The sequence below is a fragment of the Macaca fascicularis genome, chromosome 2, assembly GCF_037993035.2.
Source record: "Macaca fascicularis isolate 582-1 chromosome 2, T2T-MFA8v1.1".
Lineage (NCBI taxonomy): Eukaryota > Metazoa > Chordata > Mammalia > Primates > Cercopithecidae > Macaca > Macaca fascicularis.
The window spans coordinates 158864579-158885776 of NC_088376.1; the positions used below are offsets into that span (position 1 = coordinate 158864579).

The following is a 21198-nucleotide window of genomic DNA, read 5'->3' on the forward strand; positions in this document are numbered from 1 at the left end:
GAAAAATAGAAAGAATGGAAAAGACCTACTATTTGATAGCACAATAGGGTGACTATAGTCAATAATAACTTTATTGTATATCTTAAAACAACTTAAAGAATTTAATTAGATTGTAACTTAAAGGCTAAATGCTTGAGGGGATGGATACCCCATTCTCCATGATGTGTTTATTTCACATTGCATGCCTGTATCAAAACATCTCATGTACATCATAAATATATACACCTAATATGTACCCACAAAAAATTTAAAAATAGTACAAAATATTTTTTTAAAGAAATTATTCCAAATAGTAAGCAGAAACATTTGTTTTGCAAATGTTTCCTTATTTTTGTAAGAAGAAAGATGTGTAAGACTATTGGTAGGAAGGTAAATTAGTATAGCCATTATGGAAAACAGTATGGAGTTTCCTGAAAAAAATAAAAATACAATTACCGTACAACCCAGCAATTCTGTTACTGGATATATATCCAAAGGAAATGAAATTACTATGTTGAAGATATGTCTGCACTCTCATGTTTACTGCAGCACTAGTCACAGTAGCCAAGATATGAAATCAACCTTCGTGCCCATCAGTGAATAAATGGATGAAGAAGACAAAGGGTCTTCAAAAAATTCATGGGAAATGTGTGATATTTAAAAGGAAACTATGCGTGGATTTCAACTTTTTTACACCCAAATAAACTCATACTAACTTGTCATAACATACCTGAACAGGAAGTAGTTTGAGGTACTAAGAAGGATAAGACATCAGTTTCAAATAGCCCCAATCAGAGCAACATGAATGCTGCTAAAATTGAAGCAAGGACAAACATCAAATTTATGGTGAAGCTTGGGTGGAAGAATGATGAAATTATTTATGCTTTACAAAAAGTTTATGGGGACAATGCCCTAAAGGAATTGGCAGTTTACAAGTAGCTAACTCATTTTAAGAAGGAATGAAATAATTTTGAAGATGAAGCCCATAGCTACAGACCATCCACATCAATTTGTGAAGAAAAATTAGTCTTGTTCACGCCAATGATTAACCACAGAAATAATAGCCAACACCATAGACATCTCAGTTGGATCAGCGTACACAATTCTGACTGAAAAATTAAAGTCGAGCAAACTTTCCACTCAATGAGTGCCAAAATGATTGCAGCCAGATCAGTTGCAAACAAGAGTAGAGTTTTAATGGAGACTTTAAACAAGCATGATTAAGATTTTGAAGTATTTCTTTGAAGAACTGTAACAGAAATGAAACATAGTTTACCAGTATGATCCTGAAGACAAAACACAATCAAAGCAATGGCTACCAAGAGGTGGAAGTGGGAACCTATCAAAGCAAAAGCAAACTGGTCAAGAGCAAAGACCATGGCAACAATTTCTTGGGATGCTCAAGGCATTTCACTTGTTGGCTTTCTGGATGGCCAAAGTGATAATATTTGCTTACTATGAGAGTGTTTTGAAAAAATTACCCAAAGCTTTAACATGAAAATGCCCAGAAAGCTTCACTAGACAGTTCTCCACTAAAACAATGCTCCTGCTCATTTCTCTCAGCTAAACAAGGGCTTTTTTTTTTTTTTTTTTTTTTTAAGAATTTTGATGGGAAATCATTAGACATCCACCTTACAGTCCTGATTTGGCTCCTTCTGACATCTTTTTTGTATCTTAATCATAAAAAAAATCTTAAAGGGCATCCATTTTCCTTGAGTTAAGAACATACATTGACCTGGTTAAATTCCCAGGACCCTCGGTTCTTTAGGGATGGACTAAATAACTGGTATCATCACTTACAAAGGTGCCTTGAACTTGATGGAACTTATGTTGACAAATAGCGTTTATATATATTTTTTCTTTTAAATTACATTTTCCATAAACTTTTTGAAGTGCTGTCATATAGACAATGGAATACTATTCAGCAATAAAAAAGGAGATCCTGTCATTTTTGACAATATGAATCAACCTAGAATATGTTATGGTAAGTGAGATATGCCAGGCACAGCAAGATAAATACTGCATGATCTCACTTATATGTGGAATCTAAAAGAGTTGATCTCACAGAAGCAGACAGTAAGGTGGTTACCAGGGGATGGGATAATTGGGGGTGGCGGTTGGGAGGTCTTGAGGCAGGGGGGTTGGGGAGATGTTGGCCGAAAGATACAAAATTTCAATTAGATAGAAGAATAAGTTCAAGGGATCTATTGTTCAACATGGCATCTAGAGTTAACAATATATGTATTCTTAAAAAATGCTAAGGGAATAGATATAAAGTTCTCTCACCACAAAAATGATAACTATGTGAGATGATGCATGTCTTAATTAGCCAGATTTAGTTATTCCTCAATGTATATATACTTCAAAACAATATGTTGTACATAGTAAATACATACATACATGTTTCTGTTGATTAAAAAATAAGAAATTTAAAAGAAAAAGAGAAAGATGTGCAAGATAACTGATTATCTTGGGAGTGTGGAATTGAGAAATGGGAGTGGAGAAATAATTAGCTCTTTATTTACACATCTTTGCAATGTTCCACATGTTATTACAATAAACAGGACTTTCTCCAAAATTTGAAAAACACCAAAGAAATTTTAAAAGGGAAAGATAAGGATTCAATATATTTTTGTCAACTGACAGGTGAAAATGTGAGTGCATTGAGAAATACAAATAAATTTCATTACAAATATATTTATCTTAGAGATGAATGCATTTCCTAGTTATGTAAACCCTGACTAATGCTTGAAGAAGTACAATAAAATATACAATCACAAAACATGTAAAATGTCTCTGTAGCCCCCCAGTCAGATATTTCACATTTCTCAGTCTGGACTTTATGACATTGCTTAGCATAGCTTAGAAGAAACATGATGTTGGTATGACATACATATGCAAAAAAACTCATTAAAAATGATCACCTATGAAGTCCTAGAAATTATTCTCCCTGGGCACAATGCCAGCATCAATTATTCATAACCTTGAGTTGTTTTCCTCAGCCATCAGAAGTAAGAAACATGTCAAATTTGAAAGTACTTAAAAGTGAGGCAGGTGCTCCGATCACATCCCTAGAGCCTATGTCTGAAGTGGCACCGTAAGTTTTGGTTGAAAGCCTTCCCTATCACCATCATATAAATATCAAAAGCCTTAGTGCCATGACACAGAACTAACAGCAGCACGGAATGACAGGCAGGGAGTCTGGACCTTGGGTTCCTGCATGTGTGAAACTGACAAGCTGATATAGATTGAAATGCTTAGGGCCTTTTAAATGAGAATTAGTAACACAAAGGTGGAGTAATGCAAAGTGAAAGGGATAACAGGTAACACTCAGATCTAGAAAAATCATTCTCTCTTGTCTAGTCTCACTGGTTTGCTCTAGGATTGGGCTATCAGCATGGCTTTAGAAAGTCAAGTCCACTTGTATCTCACCTTCCCCAGGTATACTGTTAAAATCGTCATCATCATCATCCAGCAGAAATGTAGGTGTCAGGCACAGGGCTGCTCTAGAGACTGTGTAGCAGCTGACTAGGTCCCGTGGAATGCAGACTAGCCCTAGAACCATACTGTAGTATTGGGAGAGACCCAACAGTGAGTAGAAAGAGAAAAACTTAGCTTCTTCAGTGGCTCTTGGGGTGTCCCTACTCATTACTGAGATTTGTGGACATTGCCATAGGTACTCCCCTTCATTTTTAAAGGGGTGAATTGTGTTCAGAATGCTTAGTATATAAGGCATGAAAAAATATAAACTGTATTTGAGAGTTCATCATCAATAAAAACAAAATTTGAAAAGTTTCTCCATGACGTGCCTAGGGTTAAGTCTTGGTTCTCTACATAATTAAGTTATATAGACCCCAAGGACATGAAAGAAATGAAGGGTGACAGTAGCACAAATTAGCAATATAATGCTGAGGTCATACTTGGTAAAGGAGTGACCAGGGCAGGATGGATAAAGCTGGAGACATTTTCAGGAAGTGACTTTTTGAGCCAACTTTAAAGCCTAGAATGTGAAGCCAAAGAGTAATCTGCTAGGCAAGGGAATGGCATGGCAATAGTACAGATTTGGCAAGCTCACTGTGGGAGCACAGCAGACGTGTCTAACAGCTCTACAGGCAGAACAGCCCAGCTGTCCTCAGTGAAGCACGGTTTGGGAGTCAGACACCCCAGCTCTAGTCCTCACTGTGGAATAAGCCCTAATGAGTGGCTGTCTGGTGTGGAAAGCTGGTGGGAGGGAGTCAAGAGGAGAGAAAGACAAGAGGAAGGAGACCTATGCTAGTGACAAGGCCATCTGCACACACTTCTCAAACAGGGCTGGATCGAGAGATTTGTTTTAGGGCAAAAGAGACACCACATATCCACTAAGGACTGTTCGCCATGCACTGTCGGCCAAAACCCAGGGCCATCTGAGACCTCCGGCTCCCCACTTTCAAAGCAGGAACATGTTCTTCCCACTTCCTTTCCTTAGGAGATTAAGTGAAAAGACATAGCCATTGCAACATTTCCTCAGAGCAGAGAAGCTGCAGGAGATCAAAGTCTCCCCACATAAAGCTCTTCAGGGAAAGGGCAGAATCCAAATAGCTGAAGATTGGACCATGAGACAGGGAAAGGTCATGAGGTTCAGGCTCCCATCCCATCATTCAGCTAATTTTCTGAAACTCTTGACTGTTCCTGATGTTCACAGGCCAAGAGCTATCTTCCATGACTACAGACTATACCCATAATCCTCACAGTCACAAAAACCTAGGCAAGAACCGTAAGTAATTCCATACAAATCCACCCTCCATAAGAGAAAAAGAAAATTAAGCAATGGTATTAATGTGGACAGTGACATAATGAAACAAGAACAAGCTGGCTTGGAGGCAGGATCTAGCTAGGCATAAATAAGTTCACAGAACCCCCAAAAGGTAGATATAAGAAGCACTGTAGACCCCCTTGCTGTCTTGAAGTGGGGCAACACTGCTTGCTGTTGAGAGGTCGCTGGGCAGGGCTGCCCGTTTTTCTCTGATTAGAAGGGCGGTGAAAAGAAACCGACAGAGAGCTCGAAATGCAAAGCATCATGCTGTTTCCACTTACAACCGCTTTTGCCCCAAAAGTCCTACTGACCTGAACTTATATAAATAAACATCAGAACAGGGAGAGATTTTGCTCATTAAATCATTAGCTTTAGCTTTAGAATGTGGAAAGTTTCCCGGCTAATCCTGCTACGCATGGGAATCTGGCCCTCAAACAGTGAAAGAAGCCCAGGGCATCAAGAGTTCAGTTAAACTCAGAGACTGGTCAGCACATTCCCTCTCTTGGGAAACTCCTGGGATGGGGCAATATCATCAATCTCTTCTATATCTTTAGTTCTTCTTTTCTGAGTGTGTTCCAGACATGATCTCATCCACTGTCACCATATCCCCTGAAAAATAATGATGGCAATTTACATTTGCTCTGTGCTCTAGACTTAAAGTACTTTTAAGTACATTATCTTACTGCATGCCTACTTCAACTAAAATGAAATAGATATCATTCCCATTTTGTAGATGTAGAAACTGAGGCTTGGCAAGGTTAGGGGAACTGTACATATAGGTGGGGTGGCTCTGGCCTCCCCTTCAAGTATTCTAATCCCTGTATCCTTCTCACTGGATCTTGTTGCTTCCCACAAGGAAGAAGGCAGGAAGAATCTGTAACTCCCATTTTGTTGATGGGGAGATTGTGGCACTAATTTTTCAAGTGATCTTTGTGTGAGGCATAGAGTGAAGAAAGGAAAAATCTAGGAAATTATCCTTAGTCCAGGTCATCTGGCACCCTGAAGTCATGATACAATGTAATTTCTTGGAGTAAATCCCAAACTTTATACTATAATTTTTAAAATTTATTTATTGACATATAATAGTTGTACATATTTTTAGAGTAATGTGATATTTTGATACCTGTATGCAACATATAATGATCAAATCAGGGTAACTGGGATACCCAAACCTCGAACCTTTCTAACTTTGTAAACTTGCAAAGTTTCATCAGAGTGACAGCTACAGCAGGTGAATCAGACTCAAGATCTGCATCCCAATAATCCTCTTCTCTTAGCTGTATTTTTTTAAGCAAATGAAACTGACCTTGGGAATTCCCAAGACACTAAAAGAGTCCATAGGTCCAAGCCTCCTGAAGAGAAAGAAAAATGAAACATGTCCATTATATGGATTTGGAGTTCCCTTTTTAGCCTCTTCCATGGCTTCCTTCCCTTGGTGATATTTTAAAATTCTAGGCAGGTGATAAGCCAAAGTCCATCGGAGCTATTTCAATCCATATTTGGCATTGTTGAGGCTCAGATATATTGTGCAAAATAGCCCATGGTGTGAAACACCATGGAGATATGTAATTATAGCTGAAGTTGCCAGTATTTGTTTTGTTGGCTCCTGGATTGCAGTAGGACAGCTGCACCAATCTCTATTTAAATCCAAAGGGCAGTATCTTGGGCTAGCTGGGCATATGCCTTGTGCATCCCAAGACAAATAAAGGCACTAATCCTGTTGAGGCTTGGATGTCCTCTGGTATCTGCAGGGGGCCATAAGAACTCAGTTCCCTCTGTCTCAAACCTGGCTTCCTTTCCAGGTGGAATAACTCAGATGTAATTATCTGTTCCTGTCTCAACTTGGCAGTGGGCTTTTCTCCTGTTAAAAATTTATCCTGAACAGAATTGGTTTATGAAAATGCCTCCAGTTGCTCATTGGCAGAGAAAAAAGACAGATCTGCCTGGTGGGTTGCTCTTGTTGGTGATGTGTGTTTATTTTTTGGTTTGCTTAATATATTGCCCGAAGCCCTTTTCCTCAGGGCTCTTTGATACTGGTTCCTATTCCTCATTGCCTGCACCAGCTGCCTCATCTACCCACATGTTCTCAAATCTCTTACCCGTCAGCCCCCACAACCTGATTTGCCCCCATTACCCTGAACGCCTCGGCCAGAAAGTACTTGCTTCATGGAGGTTTCAGGGGGCCTAGAAAGCATTGCCCACCTCAAATCACACCTGGACCCGTGGGAAGGGATGAAGGAGGAAGAGGAAGAGGAGGAGGAGGAGGAGGAAGAAAGAGGCTACAAATGTTACTGTTCTGAAACTGTCCCCACCACCACCACTGCCACCATCGCTCCTCCCCACCCCAGCCAGTTTTATGGACTCAGAAGGTCCTCATAGCCCTGTAATATATGCACACCTACAATGAGGAACTGGAAAGGCTTGGGAGGGTTCCTGTAAATTGCCATTCTCTGAAGCTTTCTCTTGGGAAGAAATTCTGAATGCTTGGCTTAAACCCAGCCCTGTGTCTTCAATGCTAGTGTTGCTTCTCTTTACACACTTATAACTGTACCTGGTTTTAATAGCTTGTAAGGTACTAGAATCTAGAAAAGAATATAAAGTTTTAATATTAAAAATGCCACAGCAAAGAAAAATAACATTGTAGATATGCATCTATTACCATGGCGATATCATTAAATGAGAAAAGCTGGTAACTAAATGTACCCATATACACATAAACAGAGGAATAGCTGGAAGAATAAACACAAAGTATTAGCAACTGTTAGACAGACAACCAAGTGGGTGGATTATTTCTGTTTCTTTTTGCTTGTCTGTATGTTTTATATCGAAAAATATGTAACTTTGTAATTAAACTTAAAAAAGATAAATAAAATAAAATAAAATAAAATAAAAAAACTTCCTTTAGAAAAAAATCAGAAGGAAGGTTGACTAAACCCAGTTTTTTTAAATTCCTCTGACTGTGTGTGTTCTAGGAGTGTGAGCCTTGCCTCCTCCACTTGAATGATCCTCTCTAAGCCTGATTCCTCATATGGAAAATATTAACAGTAACTCTATAGAGCTGTTTCAAAGATTAAGTGAGGTATTCCTTGTAAAAGCGTGCCTTCAATAAATGGTAGTTATTATCAGTTATTCTTGTATGTTTGTCTTTATAGCATAGGTTTAAAACCTTACAAATACTTTTCCAAATCTTTTCATGAAGGCAAAATAGTCTTGAGAAATTTGCATACATTCCTCCTATATGCAAATTCATCACATGCTCCCTCTTCTTTCAGCATAGACAAATGCTGGCTTCCCCAGCAGCAAGCATACTCCTGAGGCTCACCCTGCTCACGGTGTCACAGAAACAAAAGAAAGGGGGAAGAGAAAGGAAGCTGATTCTGCTTCTCTTAATCTGGGCAAGTTGACATTTGTTGAAATTAATTATTGGAAGACATGGTAATAAATGGTTTGCTTTCAGAATCAATACTGGGCAGATGAGAAAGCTTTCCTCTGGAATAACTTTCCCTGTTTCCTTTCTAAACCACGCCAATGCTCTCTGAGAGACAGTTACTATATTCTTCCTATTCTTCTCACTGTGCAAGGTAAAATATGTTGTCACATTTGTGAAACTTGAGTGATTCCACTCTTTCTGAGGAGGGCCACTAGGCAAAGAATCCTTTAGAAGGGAGAGTCTGTTCTCACTTGGCTCATAGTGTCTCTCTACTTCTTTCTCCCTTTTCTGGGGCCCCATGGCAGGCTCAGCTCCAGCCCAAATTGAGTCGCACCAAATTGAGTCGCTCATCTCACTGACAGGCTTGTCCTCCATATCAGATTCCACTGGCAGCCAATGCAGTCTTGCCCTGGTACTCAGTTTCCATAACTACAGTTTTGTCCTGTTCCTAAGAGCCAGCCATTACCTTATCTGATACCTCAAGAATCCTGCCTCTGAACTGCAGCCCAGTGGCTACAGCCCGGCTAAGAGCCTCCCAGGTGCAAACTGTGCAAGCCTCCACCTTGGGTCGCTGAACACCACTGGCTCCTGGATGCCCAGCTGCTGGGTGTCCCCTGCCCCTAGGCAGGATATACCATTACTCTATTGGCTTTCCTTGTTTGACTGGTCAAATAGGGCACCCACCTCTTCCATAACACTTAACGCTTGATGATGTTTGTCGGTACCTGCAGCTGATCTGTCCTCTTGGCACCTGGCCATCTCAAAGCACAGGCCTACTCTTTCCCACATAGCTAAGCAGACCATTCCACGCTGAATCTTGAGAGATGACAGCATGGCACTTAACGGCTTTGCCTGGAAGGGAGTGAAGCTTAGATATATTCTATCACCAGCCACCGGCACCAACATGATCACCATTTGCTGCCACAGAGACCGCCATTTATGGAGCATCTCCTAAGAATCAAATTCTCCATTAGGTACTTTCCATATATTATTTCTCATCTCCACATCACTCTTCAGGGTAGGTGTCACTCTCATTTCAGAGAGAAGAACTCTGGGGCTCAGAGAACTTAAGTGATTGTCACAAGGTCCAGGGCCAAAAGTGGAAAAAAGAGACTGACCCCAAATGCTAGGCTTTTCTTCACTATACCATATGCCCCAGTAGAGGGAAATCAGAACTAAAGGGGACACCTCATATGGAGATAGGGGACTACTAGGGGGGTAGGTTTTTGAAAGCTAGGACATTTCATTAGTGATAGCTTAACTTTAGCAAAAGGTAAAAGGAAAGGGATGAAATAACCATCTGGTCTGGGCCAAGTGTAGTCCACCATTTTGTGCTAGAACATAGAAATGAAGACTCAGGCCAGATACTGGCCAAATCAATTGTTAACTAGGCCAAGCTCCAGCAAAGAGCAGAACCAGCTGTCACCAATCATTCTTACATGTGCTTCAGATACACCAGAGGACAGGCAGAGAAGGGCAAAAGTCAGTCATATGCGGCCTGAGGCTGCATAGACACCTTTTGGGTTAAAAAAATGTCATGGAGGATCAGGAAGGTGACCTTCGTGAGAGTCCAAGGGAAATCTTAGAGGCAAGAAGGGAAAAAGTATCCCTTAGGGGTCCTGCAGTCACAGTGCTAATGTGAGGCGAGCTGCCTGAGGGATGACCCAGATCCACACACGGAAAGAGGGCTAGGAACTGGCTCTGGGACGGAAATGAGGACCACACCAGGCCTGATCCCAGAGACATCCGAGGTTCTTTTGAATCAAGAGACTCCACAGCAGGGTGGTTGACAGCCTGGACTCTGGAACCAGACTACTAGAGCTTGAATCTGAGCTCCACCACTCACAAGGTCTATCAACTTCAGCTACTCATTTAGTCTCTGTGCCTCAAATTCCCTATCTATAAATGGGAATTAGAAATATATATTAATAACTCATGGGATGTTGTGAGAAATAAATAAGTTAACATAAGAAAAATAATTTGAACAGTGCCCAGCACATAGAAAGTACTCAGCAGGTGTTATCATTGTTGTTGTTATGAAGGCCATTTCCGTCTCAAAAAGGAGAAGGAAAAAATGGCAACCAGTGAACATTGGTTATATTGAATCAAAAGCAGTCTGTGACTAGAAGAGTTGTCTTGGACTCAAAATCAGTATGCTGAATACAAAGTCAATATACAGTATACCACTTCTATCTAATTTTTGTTTTGTTGTTGCCTTTCAGATCTCTTTGGAAAAGACCAATCTTACTCACCTGTAACAACAGCGAGTTTTTAAAAAGAGGAAAAAATACTTCCTTACATTTCAGCTAATGAAGAGAGAAGGTTAAAGCCTCCTCTGGTGGTCAGGCTCAGTGTGATGATAATGATCCCAGCTGGATAAATCATGGAAACGTAGTGGAGCTGGGAAAATGGACACAGTAAGTACAGCCATTTCTTCTTGTCAAGAGTGGTTTCCTATAGCTTCATCTGAATTTTTTTGGCTTTCTTTAATTAAAAAAATACAAAAGAGTCCAAAGAACTCACTCAAAATTTGACTCAAAAGATGCTTCCTCTAAAGTGCCAAACCCTGCACTGGGGCTATTCAGGGTGACCCCCAGCACAGGGCAGTCTTGCTAATTCTGTCAGGATAGTACTCAGTTATGTTCCAGGTTATGTGGTTCTGGAGCCTGTGTTCTTATAAATATTCATCCGATCTACCTCTCTTATTCTTAGAGCTGAGAGGGACCTCAGAGATCATCTGGCCTGATAACCGCCCAACAAAGGCATTCGTTCCATATCACTCATTCGTTTATCTTTCAAGTGTCCATTGCATGTCAGGGTTACCACTGTGCTAGGCATTGGTTTAAAAAGACTGAGACAAAATTATTGCTCTGAGGAAGATCACAGTCCAGTCAGATAGTGAGGACAGCATAAAACTGATTATGGCACTGTGCTAACTACCATAATAGAGATATGACCAGAGTAACCAGGTGACTAGAAAAGGGGCATCCAATCCAAACCAAGGAGGCCACAGAGGGCTTCCTGGAAGAGATGATATTTGAGACAAGTGTTTACAGGTGAATAGAAGCTGGTCAGTTAAAGGAGTGAGAAGGAGACAGTATTGAGACTTTAGAGCATAGCATGCTCAGGAAAACAGGAATACATGGTGGGATACAGGCAACACAGGAAGGGTAAAAGCTAAAACCAGACAAAGTAATGGGCAGGTCACAAAGGGTTTATATTATTAAGAGTTTGAACTTTATCCTGATGGGAAGCCATCTATAGGTTCCATAACCAATGGAGATCATGATGAGACTGAATTTGAGGAAAGCCACTATTGTGGCAGTGTGAGGATAGATTTAAGACAATGACTGGAGTCAGGGAAAACAGAAGGCTATTGCAGTATTCCAAGCAAGAGATAATGAGGCTCTGATCTAAGGCAGTGGCAATGGGGATGGAAGGAAAGAAACATACAAAAGAGGCAGAATCAATAAGACTTTGCAATAGACAATGACGAGGAAGAGCAAGGGAGGAATCAAGAATGACTCCCAAGTTTCTGCCTCAAGCAAGTGGGTGGTTGGTGGCCTTCACTGGTATAAGGAATGTAGGAATAAGAGCACACCAGAAGGGGTAGGAGGTGATATAATAAACTTTGGACACACTGAGTTTAGGAACCCTCTGAAAATTGCAGCAGAGGTGTCCACAGAGCCAATGGGTTTACAAATATGGAACCCAGGGGTGAAACCAGAAATGAGACATGGATTTGGAAGCCATCAGAGCAGGGGTGGCTGTCGAGACTGAGAGAGAGTCTAAATTGTTCAGGGAGTGTGTATAAAGTGAGAAGAGAAGATCTGAGGAACAAATCCTGGGGAAAAGGGAAAAGAGTTTAATCAGGACCAGTCAGAAAGTCATAAGGAAACCCACAGGGCACGATGTCCCAGCTCTTTGGGGGGCCAAGGTGGGCAGATCACCTGAGGTCAGGAGTTCAAGACCAGCCTGGCTAACATGGCAAAACCCCGTCTCTACTAAAAATACAAAAATTAGCTGGGCGTGGTGGCGGGCACCCATAATCCCAGCTACTCGGAAGGTTGAGGCAGGAAAATCACTTGAACCCGGGAGACGGAGGTTGCAGTGAGCCGAAATCATACCATTGCACTCCAGCAGGGGCGACAAGAGAGAAACTCTGTCTCAAAAAAAAAAAAAAAATCTGTTAAGTGTCTTTTGGATTTAGCAATAAATAATAAAGTTAGCAAATAAAACCAGAGAGTCCTGTTGGAGTCCCTGGAAGATTAACCTCAGTGGGCCAGAGGGAACAAAAGCCCAATGGCAGGGGTCAAGGGGAATGGAGGAGGTGAGGAAGTAGAGGTGGCAAATATAAACTCCTCTATCAAGAACTTGGACTACAAAGGGAAGGAGAAACAGAGGGGAAAGTAAGAGTTCAGAGAAGCTATTCTTGGTGGCTTGCATTCGTATTAATTTGTTTTTAAGATGGGAGAGGCCAGGCGTAGTGGCTCACACCTGTAATCCCAGCACTTTGGGAGGCCAAGGCAGGTGGATCACTTAAAGTCAGGAGTTCGAGACCAACTTGACCAACATGGTGAAACCCCATCTCTACTAAAAATATAAAAACTAGCAGGGTGTAGTGGCTCATGCCTTTGATCCCAGCTACCTGGAGGGCTGAGGCAGGAGAATCACTTGAATCTGGGGGGCAGAGGTTGCGGTGAGCCGAGATTGCGCCACTGCACTCCAACCTGGGTGACAGAGCAAGACTCTGTCTCAAAAACAAAAAACAAAAAAAAAAAAAAAGGGAGAGACTTGAGGGTGTTTAATCCTAAGGAAAAAAGGTTGCCTGTATCAGAAAACCTCCAGTGAGAAGAAGCATACTACATCACAAGGCACTTCACTCTGGTTTGAACAGCTCATAAAAAAGCAACCTGTGGTTAGAAGTTACACCTGAATTAAGCTAAAATTGGCTTCACTGTACCTTTTATTCTTATTTCATCTCTAGGAAGCCTTCAATTATCAAACCTATCATCCCCGCCTTCCATGAAACATTCTTTACTTGAAACAGAACATATCCAGTTACTTCAGCTTCACAGTCCTGGTAGCCTTCCAATAATCGTGGTGTATTTTGTCAATATCTTTTTAAAAATATATTTTCCAGAATTAGGCACAATTTTCCATATGTGATCTAAACAATGACAGTATAATTATTATCTCCCTGGTTTAGATATTATATTTTAATTTATATTATCACTCAAAAGCCTTTAACATTCCTCTTTGCTCTAAGAATAAAGTCTAACTCCTTGCATCTACAGGTCAAAGTTCTTGGGAGTTTAGACACAAACTACAGTTTTTGAGCTTTTCTACAATGATTCACATTCTACCACATAGAACCCTTTGCTCTAACCTATTTGACTGATTTCATTTACAGAGTCACAAATTTTTCCAGGAGATTTCAGGGAGCTTGAGGACTCCCACTATGACCATAGTTTTCCTTGACCAGAACTGAAATAATCTCAGAACAGCATTTTCCGTATCTTCCATTTGATGGAGCAGACTATGGTCCTCTCCACTAACGTGATGGCTCATTTCTGTGTTCCTCTTATCTTCATATTATTTCTGCATAAGGTTCTACCCTCAGGTTTGTAGATTTCATATAGATATGAAGCATTCTGATACAGTGTCACTCCTCCCATTAGAACAAGTCCTTTCAACAAAGAATCCTCTTCTACTGCCATTTTCTAGTTATGAGCTCAATATCCTGAGGTCTCAGTACTACCTATTATATTTATCTTCTTGTGTTAAAAGTTTAAGTGCACTACTTGTTACACATGCCTTTTGTTGGTTTATTTATAAAGAAGCCTAAAAATATTGTCTGCAACCTGTATTCTTGGTATTTTTTTAAACCTAAGGTTATCTAAGCACATTTTATTTATAACACACTTTTTCTATGTCACCTGTGTAAAGCCTAACATATCTGAATTTGGCTTCACTGGGTTAACTTTCTCCCTCTACTTTAAAATTCATTTAAATCTTTCTATATAGATTATCAAGGTTTCTGCCAACGTATATCCTTCCCAGTCCTTACAAGATGCACTCCATCCCTTGCCAGAAGCCCATCATCCTGGCTCTGCAGAACACAGTTCAGAAAACTTTTTGAAACACCATCTACATAGGCAGGCATTTGTTTCTCAAAGCTTCCCTTCTTTGCTGTAGTTACTGCCATTACATGGAACGAGAGATAAAAACACCACCTGTGGTTTCAAATCTTCCAGTTTGTTACTCAGAACTTAAGTCATTAGGAACAAAGTCCCAATTTCTTCTGAATGTGCCATTTGTTCCCCAAAGGAAGCAGCAAATGTGAGTGACAGTTCATGGGGTTAACAAGAGGTTCATGGTAGGCTCTCTACAACATCTTGGATATTGGCTCCTGCCCTCTCCCAATTTTCTACATCATATCCACACAAAGTGACCTTCAAAACCCTTGACTGGAAGTTAAGATGTAACATCTTTTTTTATCCTGAGTGTGATCACCAGACCATCTCCCATCAGCTCATACCAGTAACTTCTCCCTAGTGCTCCAGGGAGGGAAGGTTCTGAATCCAACCCAACGGGAAACATTTCATGCAAGATCCAAAGACCAAGACTGTCCTTTATTTCTTTGCTGCTTCACATTCCTCCACTTTCCCACTTCATGACATTAATTTTTCTGCATTTTCCCGGCTTTCTTCCTCACTATTTTTTTTTCATTTGCCTAAGAATCTTTCATCCTTGCTAAGAAGCTAGAGTGTGAAAAAGCATCTATTTAAGCTCTCCCACCTTTTCCTTCTGCTTGCATTTGCAGCTGCTATAATTGGTCATCATCTCTGGCAAGAAGAGAAAGAAGGAACTTACTTTGAAGGTCACTGCATCACTGCATATTAATTGAATTGCCAGATGAAGTAGCTTTTACTAGAAATGCCCCTTGAAAACCTTAAAAGAGCAAACATTAAGCCTCCTTTCGTGCCACGGAATTTCTTAGAAGGTTAGAACATGTTTGATGCATTTTTTAAAATTAGATTTTGAGTTCCTCAAGACAGAAACTGTGGAACTCTTAACTTTTCACAGTGCCCAACAGAGAAACTTGATGGGAAATGAAAATTGATGAGGGCTATTGTTCAACTCTGAGGGCACAGACCTTCCATCTCTGTGGATTATCCTATTTTATTTTGCCCTTATTACTATGGTAGGTTTGCTGATTGTATCTTCAGTGTATCAGAGTATCTTCAGTGGGCAAGGTCACTGATAAATCCACTAAAATGCCTTTCCTCTATTCTTACCTATTTTGAATGATTTTTTTTTTACAGTTCCAGTTTTACTAAGTCAACAAAGTATCAAGATAGCACAATGCAGTTGCCTACAGAGTTCAGAACATTTGTCATCATTGACTCTTTCTCTTACCACTTGTTTGGATTATCCATTCATTCTGTTAATTCTTCTTTCATAATAGCTCTTATTTTTTATTGTTATACTTTCAGTTCTGAGGTACGTGTGCACAACGTGCAGGTTTGTTACATAGGTATACATGTGCCATGTTGGTTTGCTGCACCCATTAACCCGTCATTTACATTAGGTATTTCTCCTAATGCTATCCCTCCCCCAGCCCCCGATGCCCTGACAAGCCCCAGTGTGTGATGTTTCCCTCCCTGTGTCCATGTGTTCTCATTGTTCAATTCCCACTTATGAGTGAGAACATGCGGTGTTTGGTTTTCTCTTCTTGTGGTACTTTGCTGAGAATGATGGTTTCCAGTTTCGGAATGATTTTTTTAAAGTGTGTTCTACTCAAGTTTGACAAAAAACAAAACAAAACAAAACAAAAAATCCACAAGGGTTGGACAGATAAACAAGTAACCAGAGATTACTGAATAAATACTTAATTGTGCCCATGTTTTTCTATTTCTTTAAGTCTTTCTTTAAATTGTCTGCTCTTTCAAAAATGTTACACTAATGCTACTTAATATGCCTAGCTGCTTAAATGTGATTTGGTGCTCTGAGACTTTAGATAATATATATTTGAATGTAAACACTTGCTAATTTTTGACTAAATTAGCATACAGAAAATCTGGCATTTCAGATAATGAGGCCATAAAGCAGGCCACTAGCAGAGCAGGCACAGCTGTTATGTAAACCACAGGCACTTGAGTACTGTCCTACCTCGTAGTAGCAAGTATCTCATGACAATATAACATTACCACATTCTATTCCACCACCGGGGCAGACATGGACACATCTATCCCCTGACAGCCATCCTATTATGGGCAGCAACTCCATCTTACACTTGTTTATATTATTGATGATACCTAATGTACCACAAAAAATATGTGTCTCTTAAAAACTGTTCTACTTGGTGGCCTGAGTCATTTGATGAGATTATAGGCAAACTGAGTCCAGTATTCGACCTAAGGAGCAGCAGGGGTTCCCGCCAGTGCCCAGGTCTTCTGTTTGAGCATGCACAACCTCAGCAGCTTGGACTAGATAACTGTAGACACAGATCCCCTGGTGTATCCCTTCCTGGACCTTCACTCTGAATGTTGGCTTCCTCCCTAGGGAGGCTGTCATGACTGCAAAGCCTTTCCCCAGTCAGCTCAGCTTCTATGTCGGCTATTCAAAGAGTGCCATCTGCAGGATGAACTGAGGACTCAAATATTTAATTCATCTTCAAAGGGTATTTGAAGAATTTGTTTAAAATTTGTTCAAGAGCTATTAAACACAAAAGTTAAAGTTTAATGAAGGATAATGGATTGCTACATAAATTCTTCAAAGTTATCATTTATGTCTATTTAATAGCTGCCCTAAATGTCTTTACTACAAAGACTAACCACTGGTAAGAATCACAGATGCCTCCACTATCCCAAGAGTGGAGATGTATTTGTTCAGGGGCTTTACACTGCCTCAACCCCTCCCCGTGGGTAGCCATTCCCTCTGTTGAGGGCTTGCTTTTCCTTTCAGAAGGACAAATTTCCAGGATCTGTGACAGATGTAATAGCTCTCTTTCTGCTTTGATTCAAGACAGTTTTTTGAACCTAAATACAGAGAATGGGTGCTCAGAATTCCTCTCTCATTATCAGTCTCAGGTAAAGGAATCCCAAATGGTAAGGCTGAAAGAGGTCCCTTCACAGAATCACGACCCTTTAGAGTATTGCTTATAAGTTACCCCAGGCCCCTACCCCGCAGCATATATAGCCTTCCTGACCACATCTCATAAACAGCAACCCAAACAAAGAATAAGAGTGTCCATGCTTTGGGCTTTCTGTCATTGCTCTTCTTACTGAAGAACTTTTCAATTCCTGATTAAATCCACTCCTCTTCTCCCAGAGGCCCCCATCTAATTGAGAGCAGAAGCAAGAGAGAAAGAAGAACCCTTTCCTGCCTAGATCACCCCATTTTCACCACCTAAACATGGCAATCACGCTGTACAGAACAAAGCAGGTCTCAGGCAGGCTGCTACTGACAGCCAACCAGCCTTCACTGTGGTCAGCATTGGTTTTCCTATGTGGACTAACAATCCCAGGATGCTGGGCTGCTCCATCTCCCAGAGTGGGGATCACAGAATAAGGTAGGATTAATTCCCCAACTACAAGATCCAGCTCTGGAGGCTAATTTCAGGGTAATGAGATGGCTCACGAACCCTAGGTAAAGTGCTCCCTTCGTAGCTCATATCTGCTTTTCACCTTTCCAGAGCAAACACTCCTCCTAAAAGGATGAGCCTTTTGGAAGTTAGAACTCTGTCTTCTCTTTCAAAAAAATACAGTCTTATCAGAAAGCAGAGTCAGGGAGGTGTGGATCATGCCAGTGGATTACTCATTGGAAGGGCCAGAGGAAAGTTGTAATCGATGTCAATAAGGGTGGCAACATCCCCCACCCTCACCCCCTTTGTCTTTGTCCCACACTTTCCATAAGCAAATGGGCACTCAGAAATGAATTTTATGCCCACTTCCTTTACCTCAATAAGGAGGGACAGCATGGAATTAGGATAAGAACATGACTCTGGAATCCAACAGACCTGGGTTTGAATCTCAGCAGAGCCCCTGACAAGCTGGATGACTTGGGCACATGGAAGAACTTTCTAAGCCTCAGTGTTGTCTTCTATAAAACAAGGCGAATACTACCTATCACTCAGGATTGGCATAAGATATATAATGGAAACATAAGCTCTCAAAAATGTGCCCATTCTTTCTTTAGCATGAATTTAAATTCATGTGTTTTTGTTGCTGATGGAAAAGCATTGTCCCACATGAAAGGAGTATCAGGTATCAGCGAGAAGGTGGAGGAACAGTCGGGAAAAATGGGCCTGAGGTGGCCATGGGTCTTGCTTGGTTGTAACAAAATGCAAAAACTGTGGCCTATAATCAAAACATGGGCCTACAACCAAGGTTGGCATTGCCTCTGAGGCTATATCAGGCAGAGGGCAAGGAGGATTGAGCTGGGTCAGAGCTATGGGTAGCTTTGGGGATGTCCTTTCTAAGTGAGGAGTGCTGAGCCATAGGACAGCCCACAGGCAGAAGCACCAAAGCTATGGGATGGCCCTATTCCAACAGACCACCCCACGTACTAAAACCTCCACTCTCAGCCGTCAGGGGATACATGTGGCCCTCTCCCATCCTTGGCTCCCTAACAGCCTAGAGAGGAATGACCCAGGATGCATGGCCACTCAGATATTTTAGATCTGTGCTGCATCTTGCCGAAGGTCCTCACTGGCTAGGAGGCTTTCTTTTTTTGTATTGTGGTAAAATATACACAATATAACACTTACAATTTTAACCATTTTAAAGTGTATAATTGGCCGGGCGCGGTGGCTCAAGCCTGTAATCCCAGCACTTTGGGAGGCCGAGACGGGCAGATCACGAGGTCAGGAGATCGAGACCATCCTGGCTAACACGGTGAAACCCCGTCTCTACTAAAAAATACAAAAAACTAGCCGGGTGAGGTGGCGGGTGCCTGTAGTCCCAGCTACTCAGGAGGCTGAGGCAGGAGAATGGCATAAACCCAGGAGGTGGAGCTTGCAGTGAGCCAAGATCACGCCACTGCACTCCAGCCTGGGTGACAGAGCGAGACTCCGTCTCAAAAAAAAAAAAAAAAAAAAAAAGTATATAATTTAGTGGTATTAAGTACATTCACAGTGTTGTGGTGCAACCATCACCATCATCTATCTCGAGAACTCTTCATCTTCATCATGCAAAACTGAAACTCTGTATCAATTAAACCAGGGGTGTCCAATCTTTTGGCTTCCCTGAGCCACATTGGAAGAAGAATTGTCTTGGGCCACACATAAAATATACAAATGATAGCTGATGAGCTTAAAAAAATTGCAGAAAAATTCATAATGTTTTAAGAAAGTTTACCAATTTGTGTCGGGCCACATTCAAAGCCATCATGGGCTACATACAGCCTGTGGGCCATGGGCTGGATAAGCTTCATTAAACAATAGCTCCCTATTCCTCCCTTACCCCCAGCCTCTGACAACCACCATTCTACTTTCCATCTCTATGAATCTGACTACTCTAGGTATAAGTAGAATCATAAAATATTTATCCTTTTTGTGAATGACTTATTTCACTTAGCATAATGTCTTCAAGGTTCATCCATGTTGTAGCATATGTTAGAATTCCCTCCCTTTTTAAGTCTAAATAATACTCCATTATATGAATAGACCACATTTTGTTTATCCATGCATCCGTCAATAGACATTGGAGTTGTTTCCACCATTTGAATATTGTGAACATGAGTATATAAATAAATATCTGTTTGGTGGCTGGGCACAGTGGCTCACGCCTGTAATCCCTGAACTTTGGGAGGCTGAGGTGGGTGGATCACTTGAGGTCAGGAGTTCGAGACCAGCCTGGCCAACGAGGTGAAATCCCATTTTTACAAAAAAATACAAAAAATTAGCCAGGTGTGGTGGCAGGTGCCTATAATCCTAGCTACTCAGGAGGCTGAGGCAGGAGAATCACTTGAACCCAGGAGGCGGAGGTTGCAGTGAGCCATGATCACATTACTGTACTCCAGCCTGGGCAACAGAGCGAGACTATGTCTCAAAAAAAAAAAAAAAAAAAATCTGTTTGAGTCCCTGCTTTCAATTCTGTTAGGGATACACCCTGAAGTGGAATTGCTGGATCTATGATAATTCTATTTTTAATTCTATTTTTAATTCTTGAGGACCCTCCACACTGTTTTCCACAGTGGCTGCACCATTTTACACTCTCATCAACAGTGCACAAGGGTTCCATATGAGGCTTTCTTTATCTCACAGGCTGGGTCTAATCCACCCATACTCCCTGGGCTCAGGTCACTGCGGACATGGTCTTTCTGGCTCCTATAAGGCCTCTCAATTTTCAGCAGATGCTTGCAGCTCCCCTAGAGAGGCAGTAATGCTCCATGACCTTCCTGTTCTTGCTCGGTTGTTGACATACCATCTCTTTTTGCATCCATAGCACATAGTCTGTCTAGGGCTGGGAGCCTCCCTGGGTGAGGCCTAGGGCTCTGCACAATGCCCAAAGTGGGGCCCACATTGAGGGCTGTCTGCCTGGTGGGACTGAAGTCAGCTCTGGCTAAAGCAGTGATGTGGCAAAACCTAGTTCTGTCATCCTCACTCCTTCAGCAGCACTTACCCCTCTGTCCCATATGGGCACCCTCCCTCCCTTATTCTTCATTATTTTGTTTTACATGGCAGCTGATCACACCTGATAAAATAACTGGAGAGTAGTATTTCATCTTGAAAATGAAAATTCTCAGGACCCATTTGGAAAACTCCCCAATGGAGAAATATAACAGAGTTAGGATAACATTTTTAAGATGAAGGCTCTGAACAAAAACACTTTAAAACAATTATACTATTAGACAAATGGCCAGGGCCTCTCATACAACATCTTTGCGCAAATTCAGAAATGGTGCCCTTTTTGGATCAGGTGTGCAGCTCAGCTAAAAGACTGAACATTATATAAATGGAAGTTTAAATATTGTCCAAATGACACCAAGG

The 21198-nt window shown here is 41.2% G+C and overlaps 1 protein-coding gene across 39 annotated transcripts in view; it reads right to left on the reverse strand.

Annotated features, from left to right (window-relative positions):
- KALRN (kalirin RhoGEF kinase) overlaps nucleotides 1-21198 on the reverse strand; it is a 694928-nt gene that overhangs the window by 353847 nt on the left and 319883 nt on the right. The window lies entirely within an intron of this gene.